The sequence below is a fragment of the Oncorhynchus mykiss genome, chromosome 27 (genome assembly GCF_013265735.2).
Source record: "Oncorhynchus mykiss isolate Arlee chromosome 27, USDA_OmykA_1.1, whole genome shotgun sequence".
Taxonomy (NCBI): Eukaryota; Metazoa; Chordata; class Actinopteri; order Salmoniformes; family Salmonidae; genus Oncorhynchus; species Oncorhynchus mykiss.
Window position 1 is genome coordinate 2461536 of NC_048591.1, and position 15854 is coordinate 2477389.

Genomic DNA, 15854 nt, shown 5'->3' on the forward strand with positions numbered 1-15854 from the left:
CCATTTGTTTTTATTTTTACTTAATGATATATGGCCATTGATTGTTGATTAATGTAACTTAACCTTTTGAGCTTAGTTCAACTGTTTGACACCATCAGAACCCAAAATGTAAGGTGGTTTTACTTTATTGTTTGTAATGAATTTATAAACAAGCATTGTTGAGCTTCAAAACGTGGTTCAAACTATCATTTTGATCTCATGAATGGTCAGTTCTTGCATCCGTAGCTCCATCTATTTTAGAGTGGCCCTTTAATGAACAGCTAAACTATAAAGAGAATCTGCTATCTAGCCAAACTATTTCAGCAGAGCAGTATTCTCATTAGATGACCAAAGACAGAAGAGGCTAGCATGGAATCCACACAATATTCCTCTGTTTCACTATTGTCTGACTTTATCGAATAGAGTTAGAGTTCAATGTTTAATTCCAGTGACAGACTATTAAGAAGAGACAGTGATAGACAGACAACTGTAGGGGCCAAGGTTCAGGTCAATTCCGTTTTCAATAAAGTCAATTCATGAATTCACTTCCTGGATTTCTGGAATGGACTGAATTTATTCCTAACACTGTAGTGACAGTTTGCAATTACCAATCTCAGGGTTGCTCCCCATTCTCCTGTCCGATTGAAGGTTGTTGTTTGTTTCAATGGAAATCTCTTTAGCAAGACCCAGTAATTGTGTTTGCTTTAGTACACAGCCTTCACTGGTCCTGATAATTCTCTGCCTGCCAGAGGCCCTGTCATGTAATGAGAAAATCGATTCTCAACTTCATTCAAAATGTCATTTCTGGCATAACCTCAAATTGATTTCTCCCTTGGGTGTCTGCTTCAATTCTACTCTACTGACACCTTAAGGTTAAACTCATCATGATACAGATTCTATGAGTCAGTCAGTCAGCGTTTCAGCCCAGTTTAGTATAAAGATAGAGGATGGGGCTGGTGAAATGTAACCACTTTCAAATTCATAGACGGGTCAAACAACTAAAACAAATCTTCAAATGTTTGTGTAACATTACCTTTTTAGGTACCCAATTCATTTTTTAATTCATCAAGACTGTCTGTCTATGTCACTTGTATCCAGCAAAAAAGAAAATTACATTTGCACTTCCACCATTCCAGAGCTTTTTACATCCTCATGGAGACACGTTCGTGAATAGTGAACAATTAGGCCACTGATTCGTTAGCTACCCTGATGTCTGTCTATACCTGTCTCTAAGTAACAGGTGCCCAACAAACCTTCCTCTGCTGCTGGCTGATAACCAATGCCTAGTAACACCACCCAGGGTATGAGGAAGGTAATGGGTTGGTAGTCACAGACTATATAATAATCCCACAGCATCAAACCACATTCATCTTCCAAAATGAGTTTTCAAGACCTACATCGAGAATAAATATTCAAGTGAATAATTAAAAAGCCGACTTCTGTCATAAAAACTATGGGACAGCTGGAGATCGAATTTGAATATTGAAACAATTTTGCAAATGTCGGAGAGCCAGACAGCAAGGTTTATAGAAATCCCCACTGTTGAAAACAAAATGTTAGTCTAAAAGAAATGTGAGATAATGTCTAGATGCTTTTTATAGTGGAGATCAAGATTATAAATTGCTTGGCTGGGCTGATGAGACAGTGGATTGCGCAGCCAGATGGAACAGAGTAAATAGGCATTTTAACGTCATAGATTTAGCCAGTGGTGACTTGTGGAATAGACACCGGCTTGAATGTATTTTTAACCAATCAGCATTCAGGATTAGACCCACCCGTTGTATAATGGAAAACAACGTATTTTGCTTTTTAGTCCAGAACTAGGCTTAATCTCAGTCTGGGAAACTGTCCTTTAGGGTGGTATACCTTGAGCTTGCTGAGGCTGTGTGTGGGATCGTCACTGTAGAGTAGTCGTGACCTCAGTTTGATCTGGTCTCCCATGGTAACAGAGTGGCGACGGTTCTCCTGTCTCAGCAGCTCACGCTCCAGCCACTTAGGAGGTGGCCTGTCCTCTGACACGGCCCCCAGGTACACCCTCACGACACCAGGGTCCGATCTCTCTCCCCGCTGCTCTGGCCCCGACATCTTAGTCCCTCGCTCTCCTGCACTCCCCAGCTCAGCAAAGACGCTGTGGAAGAAGAACCCAAACGTCGCAGGTTAAGTCCAGAAAAGAAGACCCTATTTGAATACTTTGAAAATGCATCCTTCCTTCCTCCCTTCAAGTAATCACTGAACTAACACAAATTGATAGGTATAAGCAATGGTTATATCACAGCTTCAGGTCAGGAATGTAGGCCTAGTCAAGGAAGGGAGGATAGAAGGGTGCATTGATGGACAAACAAAAAATGGTAGTAGCTCCACCTTGCCCTCTGATAGGCTTGGTAGGACTTTCACCATATTTATTACACTGTACCAATCAAATCCTTTCAGATGTCCACAATTGCCAAGCAAGTAGGGGATAGGGGTTGTTTCTGGACTGGTAAACATTAAAGTAAATAAAAGTGAAAAATTTGTCTGTGGGTGGCATGTCTAAGCAGAAGGAAGTGCTGTATGCAAGTTTTGGTTTAACTTCTAAAAAATATGCTTTAAATATGCAAATCTGTAATAATTACAGTATAAATCCCAAGTCTCGGACTTCAGAGAGTTGTGTAATTGGTGCTCTGACCTAGAGGGGATCCAACCTTACATTTTCTTGCTGCGTCCACACAGGCAGCCCAATTCGGATCCTTTTTTCATGAATTGGTCTTTTGGCCAACCAGATCACCTCTGAAAAAGATCTGATGTGAAAATATCTGACGTGATTGGTCAAAAGACTAATTAGTGGGGAAACTAACCGAATTGGGCTGCCTGTAGAAACGCGGCCTTAAAGTCAATGCTGTGAGAGGGAGGAAAGCCCTGTTTGCAGCTACATCCACCAGATAATATAGTCAGTCTCAAAAGCTTTCCAGACAAACCAACCACACAGCAGACGGAGGTTGCAAAATAAGTTGTTCCTTATGTAATGAGCATTAGATAACTACTGTACATCAGCGGGAGTCTGTGTGTATAGCAGAACTTCTCTGTGAGGTTATAAACTTTGCTTGACACAGCCACTTTTATGACAAATTCCGCATGATCTGGCAATTACAATTTTGTTTACCAAAACAGAAGATAGGAGGGGGGCTAGGAATAACAGCATTAAAATCTTATCAAATCTGGGGAAATGTATTTAAACGGAGCTCAAATGAATTTGGTTTCCAGTGTTACATGGTAAATGTAGAGCTGTGCCACCGAGGCCACTTCCACAACCCCTTGACAACAGTCAACAGGCTCTGAAAAATAGGCGCTCTGCTCCTTTGGAGAGCAACAACATTGCAGTGCAACAACGCAAAAGCCTCAACCCAAACCCCCTGTCACCCCAGCTCAACCTCGTTAGCCCCATGCTGAGATGAAAGCCCACACTGAAAAACAGCAGAGCAAAAAATGTGATAATCAATTAGAAAACCAGCATGGAATCACGGCTGATCTGCTGTTAAAAGCAACAACAACGCAGTGGCTCATGACTGACTCTCAAACTGACAGGAGAAAAAGCAGAGGAGAAGCAGAGGCAGAATACCTGGACACATTCTGAGCCTCTAGTTTCCCAGCAGCTGAAGAAGGGCGATTTTTTTTCCACAGCGGCATCCCAGTAGTCTTTGTATGTCTGTGTCTGTTTGTGTGTCTGTCAGCCTGGTCCAGTGTTCACTTGTCTGTTAGAGTGGAGGAAATGGAGGAGCTCAGCCTTTCAGAACCAGTTCAGCGCACAGCCTCTGCTTCTCAAGGTCTCACATTACCTGACACAGTTCACCTGGACTCACGTGGGTGGCTCTCTGGTAACTAAGATACTCCCTGGTAACTAAGATACTAAGATAACTACTGGATGCATTTCTGCTAATATTGTCTGTTCCACAAAGCAGACAGAACCTTGGATTAGATCTAAAGGGCACCACCCTATTGGTGTAAACCTGCGTAGTTGTCATGTGACTGCCATGTTATAATGATAGTATTACACTAACAACTGTCTCTGAAACCTCATTCTGACGCCTTTTAAAACAGTAGGAATACCCGTGGCGACCCGTCATTCAGGGCAGGTGGGGCAGATAATACCTTCATTATAACATGGCAGTTACATGACAACCACCCACGTGAGTCCGGGTGAACTGTGTCAGGTAATGTGAGACCTTGAGAAGCAGAGGCTGTGGGCTGAACTGGTTCTGAAAGGCTGAGCTCTTCCATTTCCTCCACTCGAACAGAGTGTTGGAGGCCCTAGTCGAAATTGTGTTGTGGGGGGAGCACCACACCTTGTGCATTTTTAGAGTTAATTCTGTGCAATTCTACACATTTTGTCAAGGGGCATAGAACATTTTGCCATTTTAAAGCAAGTTTGCTGCAATTCTACACATTATGCCATGGGTTGGAAGAGAACATTTTGCAATTGTATAACTATTGTACGATTTTACTCATTTTGCCACGGGGTGGAGAGAAAACCTGCTGATGCACAACCACATTTTGAGATTGCACACTGTGTATTCTACTTCAACTGAGTTCCAAATGTATTTATTCAAATTTGTATTCATTTTTTGGGGTAATTGATCTGCAACCTTACAAAAGCGGGACCGGGGGCTGCCAGTTGCCCATCCCTGCCCTAGATAACATTCCCTGCTTGTCAAAAGAAAAGGGAATAAGATGCCTTATAGCAGCGGCATTTGCAATTGGTCTACAACAACAAAAAGTTCTCATATTTTAATTAAAGTACATATATTATAATTCATAGGCTAAGTTTTAAATGTTCATGGAAGTCCTCTAAATGTGTTTATTTTCCTGTTTAAAAAATATATTGTTCAAAACAAGCTGTACATACTTACTACTCTGCCCCTCAGTTACTGCCAGCAGCAGCAGCTCCGCCTCCGTGGGCGCATAGGCCATGAGAACATTGCTTGGATTGTTTTGCCAGCTATTTGCTATGAGAGGGAATTGCCCCAATGAAATCACAGGATTTCATAGCATAACACTCAACAGCACAAAGTTCTGTTCTGTCAGAACTTCTGGGTCTGCTCTACTCTCCCTCCCAATGAGTTTCTTTCCCCATACGGCTTACTTCCGCACGTGAGACTAGATCTGCTCTATATCAGGTACAGATGACGCTAAAGCAAAAAGAAAAATACAATAATTAACTTGGAAATAAATCATCTTAACAATCATTGGAGCCTGGGACCTGATAAACCACACAACTACATCTAACAAGAGTTGAAGGACAGAAGGATACACTAGCTAGAACCTTCTCATCGCGGATCTGGTAACACAAAAAAGCATGGCTAATTTTATTGTCTCTACTGTATGTGACTGGGTGACATGTTGTGTGGACTAAAATAGCATAAAACCGAATGATTTACAAAGCATGATCAAATTAAATAGCACGCCACAGTCAGGTTTTTGAAAATGTTTGATTTTTAACTAGTTTATCTACCTTTAATAAGCACCTAGCCTACTAGCTAGTTAGCGCCATAGCCAATTTCAAGACTTTCTAATCTAATATTTGACTAACTCGGAAATATTAAGTTATTTCAGGATGAAACTTAACTTGCTTTGTGACATTATGTTTGTCACGCTCTGACCGGTTTCACCTGTTCCTGTTATTGTCTCCACCCCCTCCAGGTGTCGTTTATTTCCCCCAGTGTATTTATCCCTGTGTTTCCTTTCTCTCTGTGCCAGTTCGTCTTGTATGTTTCCAAGTCAACCAGCGTTTTTCCCGTTCTCCTGCTTTTCGCATTCTCCTTTTTCTAGTCCACCCGGTTCTGCACTTTGTACCCACCTGGCTGACCATTCTGCCTGCCTTGACCATGAGCCTGTCTGCCACTTTGTATCTCCTGGACTCTGATCTGGTTTTGACCTTTTTGCCTGTCCATGACCATTCTCTTGCCTACCCCTTTGGATTAATAAACATTGTAAGTGTCACGGTTCATAGTGAATTTTAATAAAGCAAACACTGAACACTGAACACTGCAACACTATACAAAAACAATAAACCAATGACGACCGTGAAGCTACAAATGAGACCTGTGCTGACACAAGCCACTAACATAGACAATCACCCACAAACAAACAGTGCAACCCAGGCTACCTAAGTATGATTCTCAATCAGAGACAACTAATGACACCTGCCTCTGATTGAGAACCATACTAGGCCGAAACATAGAAATCCCAAATCATAGAAAATCAAACATAGACTGCCCACCCAACTCACGCCCTGACCATACTAAATAAATACAAAACAAAGGAAATAAAAGGTCAGAACGTGACAGTAAGACTCCAACCATCTGCCTCCTGTGTCTGGATTTGGGCCTCGCCTTGTGCCTTGATAGTACAAACTGGCCATGTCAGACCCAGCTTGACTTGGACCAGCTTTTTGAGCTACAGTCATCTTCGTTTTCTTCAGACCGATCAAAGATAGCATATATAATTACGCTAATGTCGGCAAGGGCGCTCTCCTGGGCTACGGCAGTTTGGGAACAACAATCGGCCATTTGCGATCATGGAATTCATGGCAGAAGAGGAATTCATGGCAGAGGTGAGAAGTCTCCGGTATCCGGAAGAAAGGCGGCTAGCAAACTGTGGACTTTCGCACATTGGCTGCTGAGAGTGCCTGGAATACGGAGTCTATTTTCGATACTTTTCTGAGGAGGTAAAGGATGAGCTATCTGCTCGGGAACTGCCAGGGGGACCTCAGCTCTCTTATCGCCTTAACCATTAAAATTGATGGACGCCTAAGGGAACATAGGAGTGAGAGGAGGTCTGGTCTCGGGCACACTTGTGCACACGATATGGCGCGTTCACCTCCTATGGAATCCGGAGGTTTCTGAAGGCAGTTCTTCTGAGAGGATTCGAAGCCACCCGAGCTCTCTTGTTAATCTACGATGGGTGAGTTGGATACTCCTGAGCCTCTGCAGTTGGGAAGAACTAGGCGATCAGTTTGGGAGCGCTCAAGGAGGATGAATAACAACTGTTGTCTGTACTGTGGCGGGGCAGGACATATTATAGCTACCTGCACTATTAGGAAACCATTGTCTCTAGTGGGTACCAGTACTATGGTGAGTCAGACTGGGAGTTCCCTAAATCCCCCTTTTTGCTCTTGTACTGTGGGGAGACCAATCTAAGTCTCTGAGTGCTCATTGACTCTGGGGCTGATGAATGTCTTATGGATTCCATGATAGCTTCAAAGCTTGGTATTCCCACTCAGCGTCTCTCTGTGCCCATGGATGCTAGGGCATTGGACAGCCCCTCTATATGGGAAGTCACCCATAGTACTGTGCCCGTTCAGTTGCGGGTTTCTGGTAACCACAGTGAGACCATAAGGTTCCTCCTCATTGCATCTCCCCATGTTCCAGTTGTGTTGGGATTTTCCTGGCTACAAAAACACAATCCTGTGATTGACTGGACCACAAGCTCCATCCTGGGTTGGACTCCTTTTTGCCATTCCCACTGCCTTCAAGCAGCACAGCCTTCCCAAGTCGTTCTCCTCAGAATGTTAGCAAGACTGTGGATATCTCTGAATGCCTACTGAATACCATGACCTCCTGGAAGTGTTCAGTAAGGCAGGTGCTACTTCCCTTTCCCCGCACCGTCCTTATGATTGTGCCATTGATCTTCTCCCAGGTACTACACCACCTCGGGGTTGGTTGTATTCTCAGTCTGGACCAGAGATCAAAGTTATGAAGGAGTACATAGAGGAGTCTCTGGCCACTGGGGCCATCTGTCCTTCTGCATCATACCACTGTCAAAAATCGTTACCCTCTACCTCTCCTCGGCATTTGAACCTCTCCAGGGGGCTACCAGGTTTTCCAAGTTGGACCTTCGGAATGCCTACCACCTGGTTTGGATACATGAGGGGGATGAGTGGAAGACAGCCTTCAACACAGCCAGTGGACATTATGAGTACCAGGTCATGCCATTTGGACTCACAAACGCCCCTGCTGTCTTCCGGGCTTTGGTCAAGATGTGCTTCCGGACATGCTAAACCGGTTTGTGTTCGTCTAGAGAGAGGAATAAACCGGCATGATTTTGAAAATCAGTCCACAACCACCTAAATAGTTTTGAAACCATCAGAGGGGAGATCAGTAACAAAGTCAATGAACAGATGAGACCAGGAATGCTGAGGCAGGAACTACTCTGCTGGAGCGTGCCGGGAGGACTTAGTTTGAGCTCACAGAACAGGAATTGTGGGTAGGTTGGACCCAGGTGCAGAGAAGAGACCAGATGAGGAATCAGTGGTACATAATACTTTACTGAGAAATGGTAGTCGTAGGATCACAGTACACTTGGGAAAAAAACTAAGTCTCGACTACTCACTCAGGAAACGACCGCACACGGTAAACAATTCAAGCTTCTGCAAAGGACCACAGAAAACACATTTTTTAACAGGTACACAATAATGAAATAATAAGACACCTGAGCCCAATACAAGTCTCCACATCTACATCCCAGACCACAGGGGATACGGTACAAGATGGAACGGGAATGCAGGTCCTCCGGCATTCGGGTGCCCAATCCGTGATTTTCATCTTCGACCATGAGATGGTGGGGTTGTGGCGTTGGAGCCATGGGAGGCCGAGGATGATCCTCTGATCTGCTGCATTCATGATGAGGAAGTGAATATTCTCCTGATGAATGGACTCCACAGTGAGTGTGAGTGGTGATGATGTGTGTGATGGTTCTGGATCCTAGTGGTCGATTATCAAGGGCTTGGACCGGAAACGGAGATTAGAGTGGGTATGAGGTGATATTAAGAGAGGAGGCGAGAGTCTGGTCATTAAAGTTCCACGCGGCTTCAGAATCCACCAGCACTGTAGAAAGAGTACCTGAGGGACAGCCAGCTAGTGTGATCGACACTAAAAAGGGTCTGGCAGAAAATGAGGATGGGATACTTACACCTGCGCCAGGGGGTGGACGATCACGTGCCTGTCCTTCTGATCTCGTGGATCCAGAGTTAGGACGTACCGGACACTGCTGAAGCCCTCCTAGACCCCAATAGGGATAGAGTCCCAGCTGTTTACATCTACATCATTCAGCCGCAGAGAGGCTTGTGACCCCTACCTCCATGGGCTCAGGCTCTGATACAGAGTGGTCACTGTAGGAGGGAGAGAAGCGATGAGGGTACCGACATGGACATGAAACACAGTCAGTACTGCCTTGGGAAGGTAACTAAGGAGGAGACAGATATAGGGGAGTTAATCAGTAAAGTGATGGAGTCCAGCTGTGCCTAATGATGAAGCGCAGGTGCGAGCGTGATGATGAATGCCAGGTGCACGTGATGATGAATGCCAGGTGCGCATAATGATGAATGCTAGGACCGGTGGTTAGTAAATCCTGCGACGTGGACCACTGGAGGGGAGGAGCGGGAGTAGACGTGACAAAGAGGCCGGACAAGTGAATACGAGCATCAATGGCCAGAGGTTATGATGATATGTTGTCGGGTCATATAAAACACTGATTATGTGGGGCAGACTGGAGTTGTGGGGAAGACTGGAGTTGTGGGGCAAACTGGAGTTGTGGGGCAGACTGGAGTTGTGGGGCAGACCGGAGTGGTGGGGCAGACTGGAGTTGTGGGGCAGACTGGAGTTGTGGGGCAGACTGGAGTTGTGGGGCAGACCGGAGTTGTGGGGCAGACCGGAGTTGTGGGGCAGACTGGAGTTGTGGGGCAAACTGGAGTTGTGGGGCAGACTGGAGTTGTGGGGCAGACCGGAGTTGTGGGGCAGACTGGAGTTGTGGGGCAGACTGGAGTTGTGGGGCAGACCGGAGTTGTGGGGCAGACCGGAGTTGTAGGGCAGACCGGAGTTGTGGGGCAGACTGGAGTTGTGGGGCAGACCGGAGTTGCTTTTCCAAATATTATTTTGATAGATTTCAAAATTTGACACAAACAAATTTGTCTGCTATAGTCAAAGCAGCTAACTTCAAACCAAAGCCAACCTCCTGATGAGGTTCCTAGGTGTCACTACAGTATTTTAAAACCTCCTTTATTTTTGCTCTTGCAAATATGTCTGCATCTTCGGAAGTTTACATTTTATCCATGCCAGACTTTTCCAAATGTCAGTCGTGAAGCTGATAACAGCAATGCCCATAGCGCCGGAAGAAATGGCAGCAGTTTTATGGGCGCCCAACCAATTGTGCTATTATGTGTTTTTTCGCGTTATTTGTAACTTATTTTGTGTATAATGTTTCTGCAACCGTATCTTACGGCAAAAAATAGCTTCTGTATATTAGGACAGCGATCACTCACCTCGGAATAGATTAAGATTTTTTCTTCAACAAGCAAGATGCAGAAGACATTCTCCAAACACCCGACAGGGCTGACATCCCTGTTATTTGCAAGAGCAAGCAACGCAGGTACAGAGGACAAAGAGCCAGATGCCTGGTCAGGACCCGGAAAAGGCGAGTGGGAAAGTTGCCGTTACCGTCAATTCTACTCGCCAACGTGCAATCATTGCACAAGACGAGGTACAATCACTAATATCCTACCAAAGGGACATCAAAAACTGTAATATCCTATGTTTCAAGGAGTCGTGGCTGAATGACAACATGGATATTCATCTAGCGGGATATTTGCTGCAACGGCAAGATAGAACTGCACACTTCTGTAAGACGAGGGGGGTTGGTCTGTACATATTTGTAAACAACAGCTTGTGCACGAAAGTCTCTAGATTTTGCTCACCTGAAGTAGAGTATATTGTGATAAATTGCAGGCCACACTACTTGCCTAGAGAGTTTCCAGCTATACTTTTCGTGGCTGTTGATTTACCACCACAGACAGATGCTGGCACTAAGACCGCACTCAGTCAGCTGTATAAGGAAACTTAAATCAGTTCTACCAAATCTCTATCAACATGTTAAATGTGCAACCAGAGGGAAAAAAATTCTAGATCACCTGTACTCCACAGACGCGTACAAAGCTCTCCCTCGCCCTCCATTTGGTAAATCCTACCACAACTCTATCCTCCTGATTACTGCTTACAAGCAAAAATTAAAGCAGGAAGCACCAGTGACTCGGTCTATAAAAATGTGGTCAGATGAAGCATATGCTAAACTACAGGACTGTTTTGCTATCACAGACTGGAACATGTTCCGGGATTCTTCCGATGGCGTTGAGGAGTACACCACATCAATCACTGGCTTTATCAATAAGTGCATCGAGGACGTTGTCCCCACAGTGACTGTACGTACATACCCCAACCAGAAGCCATGGATTACAGGCAGCATTCGCACTGAGCTAAAGGGTAGAGCTGCCACTTTCAAGGTGCGGGTCTCTAGCCCGGAAGCTTACAAGAAACCCTGATATACCCTGCGACGAATCATCAAACAGTCAAAGTGTCAATACAGGGCTAAGATTGAATCATACTTCACCAGCTCCGACGCTCGTCTTATGTGGCAGGGCTTACAAACTATTACAGACTACAAAGGGAAGCACAGCCGCGAGCTGCACGGGCCTACCAGACGGGCCTACCAGACAACACACACGGGCCTACCAGACGAGCTAAATCACTTCTATGTTTGCTTCAAGCCAATCAACACTGAGGCATGCATGAGAGCATCAGCTGTTCCGGACGACTGTGTGATCACGCACTCCGTAGCCGACGTGAGTAAGATCTTAAAACAGGTCAACATTCACAAGGCCGCGGGGCCAGACGGATTACCAGGACGTGTGCTCCGGGCATGTGCTGACCAACTGGCAGGTGTCTTCACTGATATTTTCAACATGTCCCTGATTGAGTCTGTGATACCAACATGTTTCAAGCAGACCACCATAGTCCCTGTGCCCAAGAACACAAAAGCAACCTGCCTAAATGACTACAGACCCGTAGCACTCACGTCCGTAGCCATGAAGTTCTTTGAAAGGTTGGTAATGGCTCACATCAACACCGTTATTCCAGAAACCCTAGCCCCACTCCAATTTGCTTTCCGCCCAAACAGATCCACAGATGATGCAATCTCTATTGCACTCCGCACGGCCCTTTCCCACCTGGACAAAGGGAATACTTATGTGAGAATGCTATTCATTGACTACAGCTCAGCGTTCAACACCATAGTACCCTCAAAGCTCATCACTAAGCTAAGGATCCTGGGACTAAACACCTCTGGACTTCCTGACGGGCCGCACCCAGGTAGTGAGGGTAGGTAGCAACACATCTGCCACGCTGATCCTCAACACTGGAGCTCCCCAGGGGTGCGTGCTCAGTCCCCTCCTGTACTCCCTGTTCACCATACGACACCAACATTAAGTTTGCAGACGACACAGCAGTGGTAAGCCTGATCACCGACAACGACGAGACAGCCTAGAGGGAGGAAGTTAGAGACCTGGCCGAGTGGTGCCAGAATAACAACCTATCCCTCAACGTAACCAAGACAAAGGAGATGATTGTGGACTACACAAAAAGGAGGACCGAGCACGCCCCCATTCTCATCGACGGGGCTGTAGTGGAGCAGGTTGAGAGCTTCAAGTTTCTTGGTGTCCACATCAACCACAAACTAGAATGGTCCAAACACACCAAGACAGTCGTGAAGAGGGCACGACAAGCCTATTCCCCATCAGGAAACTAAAAAGATTTGGCATGGGTCCTGAGATCGTCAAAAGGTTCTACAGCTGCAACATCGAGAGCATCCTGACTTGTTGGATCACTGCCTGGTACAGCAATTGCTCGGCTTCTGACCGCAAGGCACTAAAGAGGGTAGTGCGTACGGCCCAGTACATCACTGGGGCTAAGCTGCCTTCCATCCAGGACCTCTACACCAAGCGGTGTCAGAGGAAGGACCTAAAAATTGTCAATGACCCCAGCCACCCAAGTCATAGACTGTTCTCTCTACTACCTCAGGGCAAGCGGTACCAGAGTGCCAAGTCTAGGACAAAAAGGCTTCTCAACAGTTTTTACCCCCAAGCCATAAGACTCCTGAACAGGTAATCATATGGCTACCCGGACTATTTGCATTGTGTGCCGCCCCCCAACCCCTCTTTTCACGCTGCTGCTACTCTCTGTTAATCATATATGCATAGTTTAACTATACATTCATGTACATACTACTTCAATTTGGCCGACCAACCAGTGCTCCTGCACATTTGCTAACCGGGCTATCTGCAATGTGTCCCACCCACCACTCGCAAACCCCTCTTTTACGCTACTGCTACTCTCTGTTCACCATATATGCATAGTCACTTTAACCATATCTACATGTACATATTACCTCAATCAGCCTGACTAACCAGTGTCTGTATGTAGTCTCGCTACTTTTATAGCCTCGCTACTGTATATAGCCTGTCTTTTTTACTGTTGTTTTTATTTCTTCACCTACCTATTGTTCACCTAATACATTTTTTCCACTAGAGCCTGTAAGTAAGCATTTCACTGTAAGGTCTACACCTGTTGAATTCGGCGCACATGACAAATAAACTTGATTTGATTTGATTTGAAGTAGCTCGTGGATGTGCGATTCAACAATACTTTGTAACTTCGGTAGGGCAAAATCTGAAAAGTAGTGCCTACTTGGTTGTGTGTACCGGGGCTCGAGGTGCTCGACCAGTCGGTGTAAGCCAACATCATCCATGACAGAGAACACTTGATTGTCAAGGGGAGTTAATTCTATTATCTTGGCGTTAATGGATTTCACCTTTGAGTTGTCTCGCTGAAATGTTCTTACTCTTTCAAGTGACTGCTAGACTTGAACTTGTTTAGTTGTTGGAAGTGTGCGCTTAGTATTTTTATGCTTTTGTTCGAAGTAGTCACTGAACATCTGGGGGTGATGCGCTTTCAAATGAGTAATTAGGTTTGTGGAATTGAAAGATTTTACTTTCTCCCCTCCTCGGGAAATAATAGCAGCACAAATATTGCATAATGCCTTTTTGTTATCTTCCTTTGAAAGTTCAAAATAGATCTTCACCGCAGACATTGTGGGCTAGGTGAGGAATGCTGTGTTGTACATGTAGCTCTGTATTTTTCGTGGCGTCATTACATCTCCTACCTACGTTATATGGGTATGCACTTCAGCTTTGACACTGGTTTTCAACATCGGCATTAAACTAGACATCGGGTCGATGTTGGCATTTTTGTCTAATATCGGCTGATTCCGATATGCTCACCGATATATTGTGCATCCCTAACAGATAGCTCATCCCTGTATTGGTCATAAGGGTATGGTATAGCTTGTACAGACCACCCGCATGTTATGGCTTGAATCACCATTTGCTAACACTCCTCTTCTGCAGTAGCACATGAAATAACTGTCCACATTTCATCTGAGACTGAGCAACTCTTTCTGATAAGGTTTATGTATGGTCTCGTCCTGCTCATATATCTGGTTTGGTCCTGAGCTGTCAAAAGCTCTGGACAATGTGTCTGCCACTAACAATTCTTTCCCTGGCCTGTACGCAAGTTAGGTCATATTTCTGAAGTTTTAAAAACAGTCTCTGTACCCTTGGTGGTGTGTATGTTAGATCCTTCTTTGCAATAGTTTTGTCCCGCACTGTTGTACCATAGATTAACACATGGAATTTCTCACGTAGTCCTGAGGCATGGCTCCAGGGCTCAGGTCCTCAGGGAGGGGAGGGGAGGGGGAGGGAGAGGGGAGAGAGCGAATTAGAGGGAGCATACTTAAGTTCACACAGGACATCAAATAAGACAGGAGAAATACTCCAGATATAACAGACTGACCCTAGCCCCCCGACACATAAACTACTGCAGCATAAATACTGGAGGCTGGAGGGATCAGGAGACACTGTGGCCCCATCTGACGATACCCCCGGACAGGGCCAACCAGGCAGGATATAACCCTATCCATTTTGCCAAAGCACAGCCCCCACACCACTAGAGGGATATCTTCAACCACCAACTTACTACCCTGACACAAGGTCGAGTATAGCCCACGAAGAACTCCCCACGGCACGAACCTGAGGGGGGTGGCAACCCGGACAGGTAGATCACGTCAACCCACTCAAGTGATGCACTCCTCCGAGGGACGGCATGGAAGAGCATCAGTAAGCCAGTGACTCGGCCCCTGTAATAGGGTTAAAGGCAGATAATCCCAGTGGAGAGAGGGGACCCGGACAGGCAGAGACATTGCCTTTCAGTTCACCTTCACACCCCGGGCCAGACTATACTCAATAATAGGACCTACTGAAGAGATGAGTCTTCAATAAAGACTTAAAGGTCGAGACTGAGTCTGCGTCTCTAACATGGATAGGCAGACCATTCCATAAAAATGGAGCTCTGTAGAAGAAAGCCCTGCCTCCAGCTGTTTGCTTAGAAATTCTAGGGACAATAAGGAGACCTGCGTCTTGTGACCATAGCCTACGTGTAGGTATGCACGGCAGGACCAAATCGGAGGGATAGGTATGAGCAAGCCCATGTAATGCTTTGTAGGTTATCAGTAAAACCTTGAAATCAGGCCTAGCCTTAACAGGAACCCAGTGTAGAGAGGCTAGCACATTATTTGGTTCTAGTCAAAATTCTAGCAGCTGTGTTTAGCACTAACCGCAGTTTATTTAGTGCTTTATCCAAGTAGCCGGAGCATTGCAGTAGTCCAATCTCGAAGTGGCAAAAGCATGGATTTCTGCATCATTTTTGGACAGAAAGTTTCAGATGTTACGTAGATGGAAAAAAGCTGTCCATGAAATAGTCTTGATATGTTCGTGAAAAGAGAGATCAGGGTCCAGAGTAACGCCGAGGTCCTTCACAGTTTTATTTGAGACGACTGTACAACCATCAAGATTAAGTGTCAGATCCAACAGAAGATCCCTTTGTTTCTTGGGACCTAGAACTAGCATCTCTGTTTTGTCCGAGTTTAAAAGCTAAACATTTGCCGCCATCCACATCCTTATG

At 45.4% G+C, this 15854-nt stretch overlaps 1 protein-coding gene across 1 annotated transcript in view; it reads right to left on the reverse strand.

Moving 5' to 3' along the window:
* Positions 1-3943, reverse strand: part of wdr95 (WD40 repeat domain 95) — a 32719-nt gene extending 28776 nt beyond the window's left edge. The window contains exons 1-2 of the mRNA XM_021587246.2: positions 3575-3943; positions 1846-2107 (exon numbers count right to left, since the gene is read on the reverse strand). The gene's annotated coding sequence lies outside the window, so the exon portion shown is untranslated. The remainder of the gene's footprint in view (positions 1-1845; positions 2108-3574) is intronic.
* Between the last annotated feature and the right edge of the window lie 11911 nt (positions 3944-15854).